The following is a 10916-nucleotide window of genomic DNA, read 5'->3' on the forward strand; positions in this document are numbered from 1 at the left end:
CACTTTTGTCTCTTTTTTTTTTTTATTTTAATTTTTAGGTAACAATACACTTTTGTCTTTAACTTCCATACATAAAACCAAGGCTCAAGAAAACCTCAACATTCTTGATTAATATTTGAGCTAATCTTCATGCCTGCATCTTTGCATCTCATACCTGTAGGCTGACTTCATGAAGATATCATTCCTTTTTTTTTTTTTTCGGTAAAGATACCATTCTTTGATAATACTTTTGATGCTATGTATGTGATAGAAGCAATATGCTCCGGTGGAAACATATTCCAATACAAATGCCAGTGTACGCATTTTTTGTGATTTATTTTCTTTGCAGTAGATCTTTAAATATTTTAAAAATATATTTGATTCACGATCAAAATCAGAATGTATTAAAATCAGAATGTATTAGGATGGAAGAATCAAATTTGAATTCTAGAGGATAATAGTGATTGAGGTATCGAAATCAAAATGAAAATAAAATTTTTTCGATCAAATGATTGAAATGAGAATTACTTATTTTTATTTGCATTTAAGAGTTTTACTCTTGGCAACCAATGATGTAAATTGGCTGTTGCAAGAAGATTTTCCAAGTATTCCTGGTATTTTACCAGAATGTCTTCTGCACCACCCAAGTAACGAATTTTTAATGCTCAAAGGGCAACACCGCAGAATATTTCTAAAACCCTCGAGGTTATTCAGCTTGGTAGCCTATGAAGCATGTCTCACTCTGGGGATACGATACCCCCTCTCATTTCTTTTGGAAATTCGCGCCTGAATGAGGATTGAATTGAATTATATACGATGATCAGATTGTCTTTAGATTCTTCATGTGAGCTAAACCGAAGTTTTCCATTCGAATGAGGTTTTGAGACATACATGAAGTTTATAAATCGAAGTGCTCCAGGCCTGTCTCCCGCCCCACACACCCCCAACCCCCCTCCCCCCCACCCCCCCCCCCCCCCGGGTTACAGGCCGGTCTCCCATCATGAAAGGCAAGGAACCCTGGATTATAAATTTATGCGAGGAGAACGGTTACGGCCTTTCGTGGTCGAAATCGGCGGATATGCTAGACGTGATTTTTTTTTTTTTTTGGGTAAAGTAGGTCTCTCTGCACAACAGTACATTCTGCACTGTACAAGACATCATGTGGCAATGCTCGCAGTTCCAAATAAGTGCACTCTCTTAGCTGACAACTAACGTACAGTCGACAAAACCGAACTTTTTTTTAATAATATAAAAAAAATATTTACATAAATAATATAAAATTTAACTTATTTATCGAAATAATACAAAAAAAAACGTCATTTTGAATGGCGTTTTCTCTCTGCCACGTCATCCTTTTTTTTTTCCACGTTGGCATCGTCTAAAAAAAAAAAAAAAAAAAGTCATTTTGAATGACGTTTTCTATTTTTTTTCAAAAAAAATTAAAAAAAATAAGAAAAAAATAAATTTTAAAATTTTAAAATAATAAATAAATTAAAATTTTAATTTTAAACGAAATTTAAAATATAAAAATTTGAATTTGTAATTCAAATAAAAAAGATAATTTTAGATTTTTTTTTCAAATTAATTTTTTTTAAAAAATATCTAAAAAAATCTTAAAAATTTAAAAAATTAAAAATATCATAGAAAAAGAAAAAAAAGAAAAAGAAATGAGAAAAAAAAATAAAAATTATAAATTTAAATTTTAAAAAATAAAAATTTTAAATTTAATTCAAAAACATCATTTCAAATTCTTGCCAAAAATGTTCAAAAAAATAAAAAAAAATAAAAAGTGCCATTAAAAAATCAAAATTTTAAAAAAATCAGAAAAAAATAAAATTTTTAAAATTAATTAAAATAAAAATATCATTTCAAATTACTTTCTCAAATTCAAATTAATTTATTTAAAAAATATTCGAAAGAAATAAAAAAAATAGCGTAAAAAAATTTCATAATAATAGAAAGAAATGAAAAAAATAGAAAAATTATATAATTATAATTTGAATTAAGAAAAAAATTAAAATTTTAATTTGAATTAAATTTTGATAAAAAAATAAATGCATAAAAAAGTGAAAAAATGAGGAAAAAATGTGAAAAAAAAGAAATTTATAAATTAAACTTTAAAAAAAAATAATAATTTTAACTTTAATTCAAATAAAAAATATCATTTTAAATTATGTTGTCTATTTCAAATTATTTTTTAAAAAAATTATCTCAAGAAAAGAAAAAAAATATTGTAAAAAAATAAAAAAATCCTAAAAAAAGGAAAAAAATAAAAATTATAATTCTAATTGAAAAATAAAATTTATAATTTTCAATTTTAAGAAATAAAAATTATAATTATAATTGAAATAAAAAATATCATTTTAAATAACTAAATTAATTTAAATATAATTATTTAAAAAATATTTTAAATAAAGAAAAAAATACGTAATAGAATGCCAAAAAGATAAAAATGAAAGAAAAATAAAATTATAACTTCAAATTATAAAAATTTTAAATTAAATTTCAAAAAACAATATCATAAAAGAAGTAAATAAAAGAGAAAAAATGGTAATAAAATATAAATTATAATTATAAATTAAAAAAAATTAATTTAAATTTAAATTTAAAATTATCATTCAAATTACTATCCTCATTATTTAATTAAATTTATTTATTAAAAAATTATAAAAAAATAATTAACAAAATTAAAAAAAAATAACAAAATTAAAAAAAAAGGAAAAAAAAAGGAGAAAATGCCAAAGGGAACGGCGTTTTCTCCTTTTCCCCCCTTCTTCTCTCCTTCTCCCTTCTCCCTCTTTTCCCTTCTCCGGCGTCTCTCCGGCGGCACGACGGCAAGCTCTCGATGGCAGTGAGCTGCCTCCTCTCTCTCCCTCTTTCTCTCTCTCTCTCCCTCTTTTTCGTTGGTCGGTGGTGGGCTGCGTGCCGGCAGCGGGCCGCGCGCCCCGACGGCGGGCCGCATGCCCCGACGGCGGGCCGCATGCCCCGACGGTGGGCCCCGACCCCCTCCTCTCCCTCTTCCTCTCTCTCTCTTCCTCTCTCTCTCCCTTTTCCTTGGCCGCCAGCCACAGACGGCCGGCGGCGGGCCGCGTGCCCCGACGGCGGGGCCCGCACCCCGACGACGGGCCCCGACCCCCTCCTCTCCCTCTTCCTCTCTCTCTCTTCCTCTCTCTCTCCCTTTTCCTTGGTCGCCGGCTACAGACGGTAGGCGGCGGGCCCCGCTCCTCGACCCCCTCCTCTCCCTCTTCCTCTCTCTCTCTCTCTCCCTTTTCCTTGGCCACCGGCCACAGACGGCCGGCGGCGGGCCGCGCACCCCGACGGCGGGCCCCGACCCCGTCCTCTCCCTCTTCCTCTCTCTCTCTTCCTCTCTCTCTCTCCCTTTTTTTCCTTGGCCGCCGGTGACAAACGACCTGCGGCGGGCCTCGCGCCCCGACGGCGGGCCCCGGCCCCCTCCTCTCCCTCTTTCTCTCTCTCTCTCTTCCTCTCTCTCTCCCTTTTCCTTGGCCGCCGGCCACAGACGGCCGACGGCGGGCCCCGGCCCCCTCCTCTCCCTCTTCCTCTCTCTCTCTCTTCCTCTTTTCCCTTGGCCGTCGGCGACAAACGGCCGGCGGCGGGCCGCGCGCCCCGACGGTGGGCCCCGGCCCCCTCCTCTCCCTCTTCCTCTCTCTCTCTTCCTCTCTCTCTCCCTCTTTTTCCTTGGCCGCCGGCGACAAACGACCGGCGACGGGCCCCGACGATGGCGGCGGCAGCGGGCCCCGACGGCAGCGGCCCATGCGGCCGCGAGGGTCGGGCGGCGGGCCCGTCGGGGGGGCTGCGGGCCCCACCGGGGCCCGACGGCGGCCCCTGTGGCAGGCCCCGACCCTCCCCTTCTCCGGCGGCGGGCCCCGACGGTGGCCCTATGGGGGTCGGGCAGCGGGCCCCATCGGGGGATCGGGGCGGCGGGCCCCACCGTGGCACGGCGGCGGCCCCCTGTGGCGGGCCCCGACCCTCCCCTTCTCTGGCGGTGGGATACGGCAGGTCCCACGCGATGGGCCGCGATGGCGTCGGGCCCCATCGGGCTCCGGCGGTCACTCTATGACAGTTCCCGACGGCGGCTCCGCGACGGCCCCTGCGACGGGCCGTCTATTTCAATCTTTTTATTTTTTTATCTCATTATTTTTTATTTTTATTTTTATTTTTATTTTTGTCTCATTAGATTCAGATGTATTTTAAAATTCAATTCGATCATATTTTAAAAATTTTAAAATATATTATATTTTATGAAAACGTAGACCCATCAATTGACCAATGTAGAATATTCTACGTTATCCGTATAAAATATATATTTAAATATATATTTTTATACGGATATCGTAAAATATATACATTGGTCTATTGATTGTCCAGTTTGGACAGTTTGGGAATTGTATTTAATTCTATAGATAATTACATTATTCGAATGATATGCGGAGGATTCGAGAGAAATTTTGGATAGTATTTTTCTTTAGTTTTCCTCACACATTTTGAGTCGTGTGGGGAGAACTAAGAGAAAATGTTGTCAAAATTTCTTTTGGTCCTTTTTGCGTATCGTTTGATTAATGTAATTAATCTATAGAATTAATATAATTTTCGAATGGGATAAGATTTATTTGTACCTATTTGTTGATGATATGATGCATGTATCATGTAAATCTTTTGAAACGATAAAATAATTAATAATATTAAATATTTTGATTTTGATTTTATCGTAGGTTTCTCTGAGAAAATGGCCAGTACTCGAGTTCGTGTACTATTGTATTATGATGGCATGATATAAAATGATGAAACTGGTGTGCAGTACAGTCACCCTGTAAATCGGATGATTAGAGTATCTTCATCATTATCACGTCAAGAATTATTGGATCATTTATACAGCAGTATTCCTATAGACAAAGAAAAATATGAAATAAAATTGAAATAGAAATCTCCTAATCTATCGGGACAGTTAATACAGAGTAAATATATCTTGGTTTCAATTGATGACGATGAAGATGTCGAAGAAATGCTGACTTTTTCTTTGAAATATTCAGAATGTCGATTTTTAGAATTATATATTGAGAAGGAAGATGTACCAAGCTTTGGATACCATAGTCGGCTTTTAACTCAAGCAGATAATAATGTTGGGCCTTCCTCATCTTTCGTAACTCCTATGGTGCAAATCGATAGTGTTAAGGCCATTTTTGCAGAACAACATTCTACTACTGCCGGTCCTAGTTGTCCAATTATTCCAAGTCCTATGGTGACTTCTCCTGTGTCTTCTGCTATGGTGACTTCTCCTTTGCTAGAAGTAGTGGTAAGTGTGGGAGACGACACTCATATAGGAAACGATGACTGGGTAGTCGGTGGAATAAATTCTGATAGTCTAGGCTTTGAGTCAGATGAAAATGGAGATGAAAACTGTTGGATGGATGAGGACAGTAGCAGTAATAATGATGATGGTGAAGATGAAAATGATGATGAAGATGTTCAGGCTAATATTAATGTGGAAGAACCTCAACCTCGTTTGCACGAACCTCCATAATATTTTAATGATATAAATTTAGATGATGGTGGTTGTGTTAGTGCTGGTCGAAGATTGAACTCTGACAATCAGTTTTGGGACTCCTCGATGACTGAATTTTTTAAAGGTCTAATGTTTGAGAGTAAAGATTATGTAAGGAGAGCTGTTGATCTTTATCACATTATGAAGCATCGGACATACAATGTAGTTCAGTCGCATTCGAAATTATGGTCCGTACGATGCGCATCATCAGATAATGTTCAACATTGTAAATGGAGGCTTCGTGCTGTATTATTGAAAAAATATGGATATTTTCAAATCACAAAATATAAGGGTCCTCACACTTGTTTGTTTACTGGATTGAGTCGAGACCACAAACATGTCAGTGGAAGGATGATTAGCATATTAGTCCGACATATTGTTGAGAAAGATCCCGGTGTTAAAGTTGAAGCTATTGTGACAGCCGTTAATGATCAATTTTAATATACAATGTCATACAAAAAAGCATGGTGTGGAAAGCAGAAGGCATTGGTTGATATTTATGGAGAATGGGAGCCGTCTTATGCTAAATTACCCTATTATATGGCTGTAATTCAACATGCAAATCCCGGTACAGTTATTTCATGGAATTTTTTTCAAGTTGTGAATTTCAATGTTCGAGTTTTAAATTATATTTTCTGGACTTTCAAACCATCTATTCAGGGTTTTACGCACTGCCGTCCTGTAATTAGCATTGATGGCACGCATTTGTATGAAAAATTTAAAGGTAAGATGTTAATTGCAACAGGAATTGATGCAGAGAATAGGATATTTCCATTAGTATATGTAATTGTGGATAAGGAAACGACTGCAAGTTGGAGTTGGTTTCTTTTCCAGCTCAGAACACATATCGTTAAAGATAGAAATGGAATATGCTTAATTTCTGACAGGCATCCAGGTATATTAAATACCATCGCAGATGAGTCTATTGGATGGAGTCCACCACGTGTCTATCACTGATACTGTTTAAGACATATCTGTAGTAATTTCAACACTCATTTCAAAAATGTGCAGCTGAAAAGAGCAGTATGGCAAGCAGGAAGCGCTCATCAAGTTCGCAAGTTCAACTTTATCATGGGTAGGATCAGAACAGTGAATGAAAAGGCTTGGAGCTGGTTGTCCGAGATAGAAAAGGAGAAGTGGACGTTGGCACATGATGATGGCCTGCGCTATGGTGTCTTAACTATAAATTTGTCGGAGGTTTTTAACAGTGTTTTACGAGGAGCTAGAAATGTGCCAATTACAGCTTGTGTTCAAATGACATTTTATCGTCTTGTGAAATACTTCAATACGAGGCATGCCCAAACTTTGAGATATGTAGAGGAGAATTCAAATAATCTTTTTACTCCTCATGTTGCAATTAAGATTGTTGAAGATCAAGTTAAAGCTAACCAGCACCGAGTAACAGTATTCAACCTTCAAAGAGGTATATATGAAGTGCTTACAAGGAGAGCAAACGGAGGGTTACAAGGTGGAGAAAATTCTCATACTGTTACTTTAGCTGAAAGAAAATATTCTTGTAGAAAGTGGAGCATGTACAAATATCCATGTTCACATGTTTTAGCTGTGTGTCAAGAAATTGCTGTACATTTTAGTGGTTTTGTGGATGATGTATATACAATTACAGCATATATGAATGTTTGGAGTGGTGATTTTAATCCATTACCACATGAAGATTATTGGATGCATACACGTATGTTCAAATGTATTCCTGATCATCATCATTTGAGACCCAAGCAGAAAGGTAGATCAAAGTCAATGAGACTACGAAATAAGATGGATGATAGGCAAATAAGAAGTAAGAACCACTGTGACATTTGTAGGGAACAGGGTCATGACCGCCGTCGCTGTCCTAGGATACTTCAACATACTTCAACTTCAAGCAGTGGAAGAAATTAAAGGCTTCGAAGATTTATTTTTATCATTATTTTATGTATTTCTGTGAGATTGTATTTGAATTTACGTGTTTAATATCCTGAGATGAACTGAATTTTGTGTTTAAGTTGTATTGTGTGACAATATTATGTTTAATTTTTTTTTTAAAATATAGTGTCTTATTTTTTAATACATCTGTGATAATATCGTTATTTTAGATTCATTAGCGTATTATGGCTTACGATCCACGAAATTTCGGTCCTCGAGACAGCAGTATTCTTACATTGCAGGAGCACCATCGATCACAGACTATTTTAGATCGCGGCGTAAGCATTACAATTCTATTTACTATTTAAATTTTTATTTTAAAAATCATGTACATTATCTAATTATTATATTTTATTGCAGGAGTCCAGACACCTTCGTCTACGACGATCCGATGCTGACTTCTGGAGGACAGAGGATATCCCACATAGAGTGTTAGATTATTTACGATATCTGAGATTTTATGGAGTATATCGGATTGGTCGTATACAGATGGATGTTGGTCTTATTACTGCTTTGCTTTAGAGATGGCGTCCAGAGACACACATATTTCATCTTCCATTTGGTGAGGCGACCATTACTTTACAGGATGTCAGCATCCTTACTGGACTACCAATTGATGGCGATCTAGTTACCGGAGTTGATCCCACGCTTACCATTCCAGAGTGGCAGGCTTTGTACTTGCAATTGCTAGGGTTTGAGCCCGACGCATATTTTTTCGATCATTCACGACTCAGGATTGAGTGTTTCGATGATCGTTATCGATATTTTCATATTGCGGATGATGCACTAGAGGAGATGGTGCAGTAGTATGTTAGGAGTCAGGTGCTGCGGTTGTTAGGTGGTATCCTGTTACCTGATCCTTCATCGAATAAGATGAAATTAATATTTTTGCCATTATTAGAGGATTTAGATTTCGCTCGTCGACTCAGTTGGGGCAGTACAGTACTAGCTTGCCTATACAGAGCTATGTGTCGGGGTTCTTATGCTGATTAGAGCGAGATTGGTGGTTATCTTATATTATTACAGATATGTCAATTAAAAATTTTTATTTTTAATATTTAATTATATTTTACATTGGATATATCATCTATTTAATTTTTGAAATTTGCAGATTTGGGTATGAGAGCGTATGCCGACTATCAGTCCATTACGACGATAGTTGCTCGAGATGCCATCAGAGCAGTAGGATCCTGATATTCCATTCAGACTAGACGGACCATTGGGATATAGGTATCAAAATATTATTTTTTTATTTCAAATTTACTATTTTAAATTCGATAAAATTTATTTAACATTAATACATTGTGAAATAGATGAAACGTTGCATTCAACGTTCATCACGTATCGACGAGAGTGGCACAGGTTTATAGGTGCCAGTTGGATACATTAGTTGATATATATAGACGGATAAATTTTAAATTTTTATAAATATCATTTTACAGTATTCATAATCTATTAAAATTTTAGCTTACTAATTTTTTTATTTTAACTATATCAGTTTTTGTGGGAGCCATATATAGATGAGATATTGGCTATACTGCCGCAGATGTGTATAGTTGGACATGACATATGGACTACTAGGGTGCCACTTATTTATTTTGATGTGGTAGAGTGGCATCTTTCCGATCGTGTCCTGTGGCAGTTTGGTCAGATTCAGGGCATCCCAGAGTAGTTTGATACCAGCCAGGGACTTCATCGTATTGATCGACGAGGGAGAGCTCGTATTGACTGACGTATCAGACATGCAGAGTACGTCGATATTTGGGATGCACGTCGAGATCACATTGTTCATGGTGATCCTATTTTGAGAGGCCGTTCATATATCGATGACTACATGGCTTGATTTTTTAGCATTACGGTGCCAGTCATTGGACAGTCTCGGTATGCAGTTCCTGGATACGAGGGCGAGAGTTCTACTGTGCGTCTTTTGGTAAGATTATGAAAATTACTTTATGTTATTTGTGTTATATTTTTATTTTATATTTTATAATATACTGACTGTTTTATTTTTATTTTGTAGACTGATTCTATGTCGGATCTCGTGTTGGATGCTCGTCGTGCTTTATCTACGACTGATGAGGACGAACGCATTCGGATACTGCGGGAGATAGAGAGAACAAGTTCCGGAATATTGATGGCAATTGGTATTGATCCATATGGCTGTGCGCCTTGGTATGGAACAGCTCCGGCGTCAGATATGAGATATACGCCGTCACCATATGTTTTACATATACCATCACCGCATATTCCGTAGATGTCATCATTAGATGCTCACAGATGCCACCGCCTTTTGATCCACAGATAACAGCGCCTTCTTCTTCCTACATCCTCCAGATGACATCATCGGGTACCAGTTGGCCACATGAGTATGATACTTTCTTTTCAGATCCATCCGTGTATCCAGATGAGAGGGTTGAATGGGTCTCTCAGTCCGTAGATGATCCGACAGCATCAGTTATTCCTGAGCAGCATGATCAGCAGATCTCCTCCACTGATATAGGGAAAGAGCCATCACAGCAGGAGCGGCCGACGAGGACCTTCCTGAGAAGGTCCAAGCGACCACGGGCACCGCGACGTCCTTGTGGGACTTAGTCTTTGTTATATTTGTACTTAGAAATTTTTATATTTTTATTATACTATTTTTTATATATTTGATATTTTTATTCTATTTAGTAATATTAAATATTAATTTTATTTTATATTATTTAATTTCAAGTGATCGGATATTATGCTTTGTGCATATAGATACACATACTCGAATGTGTCTCAGAATATTAGGAGAGAAAAAGTTATGCTAAAAAGACTATAAAAATTATAACGTAAATAATAATATATCGAATGTTGCTCTTTGAATTAATTTTGATGATTACAAAGCATTTGAGGGGATTACTAATGATTTTGACTTGAAAAAAGATTTATTGTATTTCAGGAGCAAAATCGTAATTTTATCAGACCTGATTCGGAAGCCTCAAGAGCAAGAACAAAAATGTGTAATCTATTGGAGGCAATTTCAATATTTTTGGAAGTGTATTTTGTAAAAAAATAAGTTTATATTTTTGAGTCGACCCCATGAATCGACTCATGGCTAAAAGGGCTGAACGGCAGGCAAAATTTTTGGCTGGCACACTCTGTGAGTCGACCCCTTGGCTTCTTTATGGTAATTTTTATTTTTTAAATTTATTATTTTTTTGATATTTTTTTAAAAAATTTAATTTTAAATGAGAAAAGTAAGTTGAAATGATATTTTTTATTTCAATTAAAATTAGATTTTTTTTAAATTCAAAATTATTCTTTATATTTTTTTACCGATCCTCTGACATCGGCGGCCAACAAAAAAGAGGGAGAGAGAGAGAGGAAGAGGGAGAGAGAGGAGACAGCTCACCGTCGTGCCACCGGAGAGACGCCGGAGAAGGGAGAAGGGAGAAGAGGGAGAAGGAGAGAAGAAGGGGGGGAAGGA

This window comes from Elaeis guineensis, chromosome 6, assembly GCF_000442705.2.
Source record: "Elaeis guineensis isolate ETL-2024a chromosome 6, EG11, whole genome shotgun sequence".
Lineage (NCBI taxonomy): Eukaryota > Viridiplantae > Streptophyta > Magnoliopsida > Arecales > Arecaceae > Elaeis > Elaeis guineensis.